General features: G+C 33.1%; 1 pseudogene; it reads left to right on the top strand.

Annotated features, from left to right (window-relative positions):
- Positions 1 to 11,144: 11,144 nt before the first annotated feature.
- LOC120615683 (uncharacterized) lies at positions 11,145 to 11,262 on the top strand (annotated as a pseudogene).

Here is an 11,262-nt window from a genome sequence, read left to right on the forward strand (position 1 = left end):
TCTCAAATTTTTAGGGTCGGGTAGGCCTGGTTGCAGCTTTGGTTCAACTATTTTATCTCCTCCTTGTCTTCTTCTACCTCCTCCTCCCTTCTTGTGTTCTCCATGAGCATAAAACCAAAATATACTAGATGCTTGGTAGTAAAATAAACAGATGATAAACAGCAGTCTCTGTGACTGCTGGGTTATAATTCCATTGAGGGCCTGGGTTGAAGTCATAAACCACAAGAAGTGAAGTGTGACCCACAAATAGCCTTCAAGATGGAATTATGCTCCATAATTCTAAATAGACATTCGAAAAAATAATTCTTAAGCCTAGCTTTAATTCAGAAAAAAGAGCCCTGACAGTAGTGACATCTTCTAATCAGTTCATCAGTAAACAAATATCTCCTCTGTATTAATGTGACATTTATCAGTGTTGGTGTGAGCACTTTATCTGTTCTCTAGGAAGTTACAATTGAAATCAGTCAATAGTGCCCCAAACAGAATCAAAGAAAGGGAAATCGGAGTCCCAAAGTTGGGAAGTTCACCACAGATGAACATAAATAAGCATGAAATGAGGAGACATCTTGAGACGGACAGGAAGAAATGTTGATTCCTGACAAACAAGGCAACAGTCTCTTGTCTCTGCTTTGCACACCTTTCATCTTTCCTCTTTTCACTTAATGCAATATCATATATTGGCTGAGTTTGAGTTTTGTGGGAAATAATAAATTGACATAAATTCCGCCTCTGTTCTAGACATGCTTGCTCTTTTCCAAACTGGTTCTGCTTGATCTCATGTCATTAAAGCAAGTTGATCTCATTTAACCCAAAAGTAACGAGAGGTTTTTTCATGATGGTTTCTTGTGTGATGAAAACAAATATTCACACATTACAAAGAAAAGAAACTAAATCCAACAATTCTGCAGGAGGTGGATATTTAAATAGTAGCTTCTGGTTATCATAAATTAAGCCATCAAAATTTCCTAAGAATCCACTGTACCCTTGGTATTAAATGAAACAACATATGTGCAGAAGCTGGCAGATGGTAAGGACTTAATATATGGTTATTCATTGCCACAACTTGAACCATAAAATTCAGGAAAAAAAATTATATATGCTCTTGTATATACTTTTATGCTTTTCTCAATAGGCTTTTATTTATAACAAAAATATATAGCAATGAGGAAAAGAAAAGCAACAGCAAATAACAATTTAAGATGAACTATCAGGCCAAAATAAAGAATAAGATAATTTTTATCAGACTTGGTGGTATAATTTTCGTATATGCTTTGTATTTAATTTGCTCTTTCTTTTGTAGTTTTTTAAGATGAGAACTTAGATCATTTATTTGAGAACTTTCTCAAATATACACATTTAAAGTCATATATTTCACTCCAAGTACTGCTTTGGCTGTATCCCACACATTTTGATGTGTTACCTTTTTATTTTTGTTTTGGTTCAAACTATTTTCTAATTTCTCCTGTGATTAAGTTTGAACTCATGTGTTATTTACTTTCAAAATGTTTGGAGATTTCCAGAAATTTTTCTGGTATTGAGTTCTATTTTAATTCTGTTATGATCAGAAAACATATTTTGTATGATTTAAATTCCCTTAAATTTATTGAGACTTGTTTTACAACACAGAATATAATCTTTTTTGTGAATGTTGTATGTACATTTGAAAAGAATTTGTATCTTGCTGTTGCTGGGTGGAGTATTCTGTAATTGTCAATTAGGTCAAGCTGGCCATTGATTTTGTATAAGTGTTCTATATCTTTACTTATTTTCTATTTGTATAACGATTACTAAGAAAAGAATTTTAAAATTTCTAACCATCACTATGGATTTGTCTAGTTCTCCTTTTAGTTCTATCAGTTTTTGTTTCAGTTAATTTTGAAGTTGTTAGGCATTATTAGGTATATATATATTTATGATTTGTAAGACCTCATGATAGATTGACACTTTTATTATTATAAAATTATTATGTCCTTTTTTATCTTTTTTATTCCTTGTTTCCAATATTAATTATAGCCACTCTAGATTTATTTTGATTAGTTTTTGCGTGTTTTTCCCCATCCTCATAGTTTTAACTTTTTAAATATCTTTATACATAAAAATGTGTTTTATTTTTTTGTAGGTAGAATATATATTGCTTTTTAAAATTCAATCTGACAATCTCTGATTTTTCATAAGTGTGAAAAGTTGTCTTTAATATTTCTTATGCAGATCTGTTGCTGATGGATACCTTCTGCTTTTATTTGTGTAAAATATTTTCTCCATTTCTAACCTAGTCTCCATTTTTCTTCATTTTTGAAAGATAATTTTCCTGGAAATACAATTCTATGACAATAGTTTTTTTGGTGCTGCTCCATTTTCTTTTGGTTTGCATATTTTACCATATAAAGTCTGCTGTTATGCTTGTTCTGTATGTAATATACATTTTTTTCTGACGGCTTTTAAGATTTTATTTTTATCTCTGGTTTTTAGCAATTTGATTATGATTGTGATCATGCTTTGGCATGATTTTCTTTATATTTTTTTCTGTTTGGGTTCCATCGAGATTTTTTTTATGCCTGTTTAGAATCTTCATGAATTTCCCTCATATGTGGGAAATTAATATATAAAATATAAAACTGAAAGCCACAAATGAACAAGACAACAAACAAAAACTCATAGACACAGATAACAGTTTAGTGGTTACCAGAGGGAAAGGGGGAAGGTAAAAGGGGTCAAATATATGGTGACAGAAGGAGATTTAACTTTGAGTGGTGAACACACAATGCAATATACAGATGATGTATTATTGAATTGCATGCTTGAAACCTATATAATTTTATTAGCAAACATTGCCCCAATAAACAATTTAAAAAATTTAGATAAACTTTTAGCTATTATTTCTTCATATATATCCCCTCTCCCTTTCTGGGACTCCAATATACATGTTAGACTGCTTTGATATTGTTCCGCAGATACTATATTTTATTTTAATTTTTACCCTTTTTTTCTTTGTATTTACTTTTGGATATTTTCTATAACTATCTCTTTAAGATTACTAACCTATTCTATAGCATAAAATCAGCTGTTAATCTATTCAGTATATTTTTTGTTTCAGATAATATAATTTTCATCTCTAGAAGTTCTGTTTCAATTTGTTTTTTTTTAAAAACAAAAAACAACCGTCCATTTTGCTCCTCACCATGTCCATGTTTTCCCGCTTCTGTCATTTCTTTTTCTGCATCTATTTGATCTTCTAGTTATCGGCTATGTACTTCTACTTTTTTCAGTTGCCCAATAATTTTTTATTTAATGCTATACATTGTGAAAGTTTACATTGTTGAGCCTTGGATCGTGTTATATTTCTTTTGATAGTGTTGAGCCTTGTTTTGGAAGTTGCCTCTGGGCATGCATGTGGTAGTGAAATTGGGGCATTAGTTATATTAGTGTGTAGTTGTCACAAAATTCACCAAAATATACGCTTATGATATGTACATTTTACTCTAAGTAAATTATGCTCAATAAAATTGTTTTTAAAATGTTATTTAAGCTCATTTAAAATTTTATAAATAACACAAATATATAGAGAACAAAAACTAAAAGTCATATTTCACCCCCTCTTCAATCGTCTCTTCATTATTCCTTCTTTCCCAAAATCTCACCATGCATATAATCAGTTTAATCATTTTGTATTATCTCCTTCACAATTTTTACCTGTGGATTTATAGACATAGTACCATGCTAAGATCACAGGCTCTAGAAAGTGGACTGCTTGGGACAGAATGATGGCTGTATTACTTAATAAAAAGTCTTAAACAGTAGACTGAAAAGTAGGCTAAAAATTAAAACATATAAATGGACTTACAAAGTAAGCATCCCTCTGTGTTTGACTTCTTTCTCAATGTCATATCTTTTAAATTCATTGATATTATTGCTTGTATCGATAATTTACTACTTCTTATTGTATTCAATTGTATTTACTATTCTATAATAATACCACAACTTGTTTAGCCATGCTTTGGTTGACAGATATTTGGGTCATATCCAGTTTGGGCTATAATGATAAAAGCTGCTGCGAATTTTCCTGTACAAATTTTTTTGTGAACGTATGTTTTCATTTCTCTTGGGTGAAACAAGAGAAATGGGTCAAATGGTATGACCTAGGTCATAGAATATGTTTAAGTCTATTTTAAAAACTGCCTAATTATTTTAAAAATAATTGTACCATTTGTCATCAGCAAAGTATGAGAATTCCGGTTCCTCTAAATCTTCCCCAGCACTTGATATGGTTCAATCTTTTACATTTTATCCATACTAATGGGTGTGTAGTGATATCTTTTGTGGTTTTAATATTAATTTTCCTGATGACTGATATTGTTAGTCCTTTCTTGCGTTTATTGGCCTTGTGTATATCTGCCTCTGTGAAGTATCTAAGTTCTTTGCTCATTCTCTTGTTTATTGCAGTGTAACACAAATATCCCATAACTTAGTGGCTGAAACAACAGTTTTCAATTTTGTTCACACATCTTCAATTTGAGCAGGAGTCAGTTTGTACAGCTGATTTCTGCTCCATGTGGCATCATTTGGGACAGCTAGACTGGGTCTGGAATATTCACTCCAACATGGCTCAGCTACATGCTTGGCAAGTTGGTGCTGTCAGCTGGAGACTCAGTTGAGACTATCAGTCAGGGGCTTTGGTTCCTTTTCATGTGAATCTGCCCATACAGCTCCTTGGATGTCCTCAAAGCATGGGTACCTGGGTTCTAAGAATATGTGTCCAAGAGAAGAGATAGGAAAGCTGATAGTCTCATAAGGTCTTGACCTTTAAACTAGGTTACTCTATTGGTCAAAGCGACATCAAACTCACCTGGATTCAAATGGAAAGTGGAGAGACCCTACCTCTTACTGGGAGATAGGATTATATTTAATCTGCTGTAGTCTACCCTCTTGCCAGAAATTATTGGCATTCATCTCATGTTAAAAATATAGGCAGTTCCTCCTAAGATCTATGAAAATTTTATTCCTTGCTCTCTGTCTCCCACGCTTCAAGCAAACTTAAAGCTCTTAAGGGAAAGCCAGTTAAGTGTGTATCTCATCTAATGAGTTTCACTTATTTCCAAGGTAGTACCAGCCCCATTTCTGCCTTCTTCAGTTACTCTCCAAGGCCTTAAAACAATTGATTTTCATATATTGTCCATAGTGTATCATTAGTTTTGGCAAGAGGATTGGTCTAATACAAGCTATTCTAGCATTTTGGAACCAGAAGCCCCTTGTATATTATATAAAATATATAAAATGGGGGAAAATAAAAGTAACCCTAAACAATGGTATGTAAAATGTAAGTACCAAGTGAAAACAAAAATGTATTTACATAGGAAATTATATGGCAAAGAATAATTTATTGATTATTTACCATTAAATAGCTATGTTGCTTAAGCACGTTACTTTATATGTTCAGGCACAGATGTTTATCTGAAAGACAAAGAATTTATATCAGATGTAATAAAGAACTCTTCAGCTCTTTGAGGTCTATAATTCTAATAAACTTATACTGCAATGCAGAATTTGATTTCTATTCATCGAATGTAAATAAAGCTTAAGGATTTATAATTTATATGGTCAATGTGAAACTAGAATGTTATAAAATAGAAATTCTCTCAAACATTAAAGTTATATTTTCAGGTAGAGCTTACAGTTTCTTCTCAAACTGGGCACGTAAGCCCAAGGAGTACCTGAATGTGGACTAATAAATAGTCATAGAGTAAACACGACTCATCTTTTCAGGACATTCATTTTACCTACGCAATTTTGGGTAAAATCACATTCATTTTAAGTTAAAATGAACATAGATAAATTATAGTATAGAAGACAAATGTCATATGAATATTAAAAAAATCTTTTTGGAGGGAAACCTTTGGGTAACTATCTCAGATGCTGGGGGATGAAGATTTCTTTCCTCCGGCACTCTGACAGAAAAGTTTGAGAATTTCTGCAAGTTCACTGGCGGTGGGCAAGAGTCTGAAATTTTGCTTTTTGTTTAAAATCTGTAACCATGATTAAATCTATGCCATAAGCATATTGTATTTACCCAGATATTAGCTCTCTTTCTTTAATTTAAGTTGCAGAATGAGCAGTTTTTACCCCTTATGAGGTGCTACCCTCGAAACTGTTCATCTGTTCATAAGTATGTTTTTATTTGATAGAATAAAATGAAATATCTGTTTCTTTGACTCTCCACTGAGGTAAAACATAGTCACTAGTCCACACTTGCTTTCCGGCTGCAGACAAAGCCAAGATTACCAAAAACCATTTTTTCCAGTTGACTTCTGAGGGGTACAGAGGGAATAGTTTTTAATTGTGATTTAGGAGTTCCAAGTATTCTCCCTTTCACCATGGCTATCGTCACACCTAAATCACCAGCTATTTTGGGTGAGACAATAGTGACCTTGACAGGTCAATACTATGAAAGATGAGAGGAAAATCTCTTCTTAAGCCATTTTCATTCATAATCATCTTGATTAAAACTAGTTGACCATGATTTTAAAACATGTCCTTACATTCTTTAACACTCTTACCATCAAAAGGTGGAATCTATTTCCCCTTCCCTTGAATATAGCCAACCTTAGTGACTTGCTTCTGAGGCACACAGTTAGATAAACTTGACATTTTTTCAAACTAGGACAGGGAAGGCAAGACAGCTTCTGGACAGAGAGCAAGCACATGCATATTCTCAATAACCTTCCCTTCCTCAGCCCTGCATACTTGGACCCCTGAGCCATCATGTAAGAAATTCAGCTATTCTGAAATTACCATGCTGGAAAGACCATATAGAGAGAACATACAGGCACAGAGAAAGATGCTCGAGGGCCCCAGCTGTTCCAGCATTCAGCTGACTGAGACTTCCTAGTCCAGGCTCCAGGCATGAGAGTGAGGAGCTTTCAAAGGATTCCAGCCTTCAAGCTACCCTAGTTCTGCCAAGTGGAATGGGGGTGAGCTGTCCCTGTTGAGCCCTGTCCAAGTTGAAAATTCACAAGCAAAATAAATTTCGTTGTGGTTGTTTTAAGCCACTAAGTTTGAGGTGGTTTGTTAAACAGTAATAGTTCTATGGATTTTTTTATATTGCCTAGTGAAATTTGAAGAAATGGGACATAAGTAAATAAAGTTTTAATTGTAGACAAAGGGAGTATGGCAGTGTGATTCCAGAATCAAATGCACTAAAGGAGAGAAAGAGATTCAGAATGTGAAAATTAGATTATTTTTGCAGATATTATCTGCAATAAATCTGTATGTTCACAGAACCTTAGAAGTTTTTAATTGGAAGGAATTTTGGAGGTCATAAAACTCAACTCATTTTTTAAACAGTGAAGCTCAAAGAGTTAACTAACTTGGTCAGGATCTAGAGGCAGACTAAAACCCAAGCTCCCACTGACTGTAGCACTTCCTTCCTTAAGATGAATGTAACCAACCTCACCAATTTATCAGAAAACAAGGACAAAATAAATAAAAACATAATAAGTAGTAGCAGCAACAACAAAAATACTCCATAACCTACCTGGCTATTTCTACCTGTCTTTGCTAAACCTCTACCTGCTGGCCATCTCCCTGTGGAACAAGTATTCCTACACCCAGTCTTTGACATTAAAGAGATTGGGAAACTGCTGGAGAAATTGCATTTCTAGTCCTGCAGACAGTCTCTGAAATCCTAATATTATTTCACCACAAATGTCAGTATATATTTGAAGTGGTTAGTATGTGCTAGTAACCAAGCTAAGTAATTTATGTACAACATTACTGAGGTATAATTTACACATACTAAAAAGCAACCATATTACAGAGATAGTTCAATGAGTATTGACAAATGTATAGGGTTGTGTGACCATTATCATAATCAAGGTATAGAACATTTCTATCCCCTTAACCCCTAAAAACTTCCTTTATGCTCCTTCACAGATAATTCCCCCACCATGCTCAGACACCCCTGATAACCTTTTTGTCACTATAGATTTTTTTTGCTTGTTCTAGAATTTCATATAAATAGAATCACATAGCACGTAGTCTTTTGTGTCTGGCTTCTTTTGCTCAGCATGTTGTTTTTCAGATTCCTCCATATAATTGCATGTGCAAGAGTTTGTGACTTTTTATTGTTAAGTATTATTCCATTGTGTAGATATACCACAATTTTTTTACTCATTCTCTGATTGATGAATTTTTGAGGTATTTCTAGTTTGGGACTATTATAAATGAAGCTGCTATGAACATTCTTATAAACATCTTTATGTGAACATATGTTTTTATTTTTCTTAGGCAAATACCTAAAGGTAGGTTGTATGGTAAGTGTATGATACAATAACTTTGGAAAATGGTTTGACAGTTTTATAATCATCTCAAGAAGTCTTTTTTTATCATTAGAGAAAAGAAAATAAGCATAATTTTTTTTTGTAGAAAATGGATAAATATTGTTAAGCAACAGTAAACAGGATAAATAGAAAAAACACTGTTGATACATGTTGAACCAATTCATTTAAAGTTTTTATTCAGAAGCAGGACTCTATTATAGTGAGAAGTTTAACAAATCTCCTCCAAAAAAAAAAAAAGGATAAAACTGGAAAAATAACCAAAAACAACTGTTTCAGGGCTCTGCAAATTAACCAGAGACAAGCAAGAAATTGTGAAGTGTTTATTCCTCAAAAACTGCTGTACTGTTGGATAAAAAAAGTGGGATTCTACCAAGAGTCTATGGCCTTCTTGCTTGGAACTGTTCTTCCCCCATACAATCTCCAAAAGTTTGGTCAGTGAAGTAGTCTTACCAGAGCAGGACAGCCCATGAAAACCAGCAGCTTCACTACTAGAGGGGGCTTACTTGATTTGGACTGGCAGCACTATCAGTAAAAGCAGCATAAGTGATAGGAAGTGAATGGGGGAATTCCCATAGTTTTGCCAATCTGAATTTGCAGTCCTAGTTATGGCAAGTAACAGACCAGTCAAAAACTTAACAAGGAGATGCTGGAAATGAGACAGTTATAGGAGGGCCAGATAAGATGTCTCTACCTCTCTGGCTGAATGGGAATATATGAACACGTTTACAGGAGACCCACAAAGGTCCAGAGGAAAGTAAAAGCCTAGGCAGATGTGAAAACATCCTGAATTTTGAATGCTTCCTCAACGTACACACAGATCTATCAGCAGAGGGTGAAAGTCTTACAGGCTCAAGGTTCTTGAGCATAAGCTCTCATAAATCACTGATTTACCAGAAAGCTATGCAGATACAGGGCAATGCATAGGAAGCTAGGCAGAAAAATTAAGTGAGAATTAAAAAAAAACTGAGCAGAGATATCAGTGGCTACACATCTCAGGGAGATATGTTTTTCAGATTAAGTCTAAATAAGTTACTAAAGACAATAACAACTACTTTATGAAAAAATATAATCCAGAGATGTTATAATATATGGTCTAAAAAGTCAGTTTTTAAGAAAACATCATTAGGTATTTAAAGAAACAGGAAAATGTGACCCATACTCAGGAAAAAAATCATAGGAAATGACTCTGAGTGGACCCATATATTATGTTTAGCACACAAAGACTTCAAAGTATCTCTTATAATATATTTTAAAAATTAAATGAAATTATGATGAAAATAGAAATCACCCTAAAATAGGAATTCTCAATAGGGAAACAGATATGATAAAAATAAACTGATGGAAATTCTAGAATTTGAAATCATAATAACAAATAAAAAATTAAATGGATGGATTTGAGATGGCAGAAGAAAGAATCAGTTAACTTGAAGATAGATCATTGAAACTATCCAATCTGAAGAATAGAGAGGAAAATAGATTGAAGAAAAATCAGCAGAGCCTCAGAAACCTATGAGACAACATTAAACACAAGCACATGTAATGAGAGTCACAGGAGAGAGAAATGGCAGGAAAAATATTTGAAGAAATAATAGCTGACAATTTCACAAATTTGGTCTAAAGCATAAATCTACACATATACAAAGCTCAAAAAACTTTAAGAAGATAAACATAAAAATCCCCATCTATACATATCATAGTAAAATTATTGAAAACTAAACACAAATTGAAAATCTTGAAAGCAGTAAGAGAAAAAAACTTCATTCTAAACGGGAACTGCAATGTAATTAATGACTGAATTCTTAACTGAAACAATGGAGTCTAGAAGGCAGTGGGATGACAGTCAAAGTAATAAAAGAAAATAGACAACCATGAATTTTATATCCAGCAAAACTATCCTTCAAAAAATAAGAGCAAAATAAAACATTTCCAGATAAACAAAGAACGAGAGAATTTATTGTTAGCAGAGAAGTCTCAAAGAAATTCTATAGGAAAAAAAAGGAAATGATACTATAAGACAAATCCACAGAAAGAAATAAAGAACAATGGAAATGTTAACTGAGTGTGTGAATATAAAAGAATGTATAAATATATATGTACATATTTTACTTCTCTAAAAAAACCAGATTGTATAAGAAAATAATTGTAACACTGCATTATTGGGTTTATAACATTAAGATAGCTATAATACATATGACAAGAGCACAAAGGAGAGGAGAGGAAATGGAGCTATATGGGAACAAAGGTAGTATATCTTACTGAAATTAAGTCAGTACATTTTAATCTCTAAAGAAAACACTAAGAAAATAACTTTAAGAAATCAACAGAGAAATTCAAATGATGTAACAAAAAATATTGGTTTACTCTAAAAGACAGAAGGAAGAACAAAAGAACAAAAAGACCCTAGGCCTTAGATTGTGTTAGTTCCCTCTTGATTATGGAATAGTCTTTCTAAATTGAAATTATCATAAATGTTCTATAAAAATAGGACAGACCCCCCCACACCCATAATTTGGTTTTGATGTAGAGATATACCAATAGGGTATGAGAGGTTTATTTACTAAAAAAATAAAAATAAATACATAAATAAATAAAATGATATCCCAAAGCATATTTGTTTTACTCAAAAGATAGCAGTAAAGGAAGAACATGAACCATATTGAAAACAAATAGCAAAATGACACACAAATCCAATTATATCAATAATCACATTAAATAGTCCAGTAAATAGACTAAACACTTCAATGAAAACACTGAGATTATCAGATTGGATACAAAAGAAAGACTATGTGCTTACTACTAAAGATACACTTCAACTACAACCATGCCACCCTGAACAAGCCTGATCCCATCTGATCTCGGAAGCTAAGCAGGGTTGGGCCTGGTTAGACTTGGATGGGAGACCACCTAGGAAGACCAGGTGCTGTAGGTG

Source organism: Pteropus medius, unplaced genomic scaffold (genome assembly GCF_902729225.1).
Source record: "Pteropus medius unplaced genomic scaffold, Ma_sr-lr_union100, whole genome shotgun sequence".
Classification (NCBI taxonomy): Eukaryota; Metazoa; Chordata; class Mammalia; order Chiroptera; family Pteropodidae; genus Pteropus; species Pteropus medius.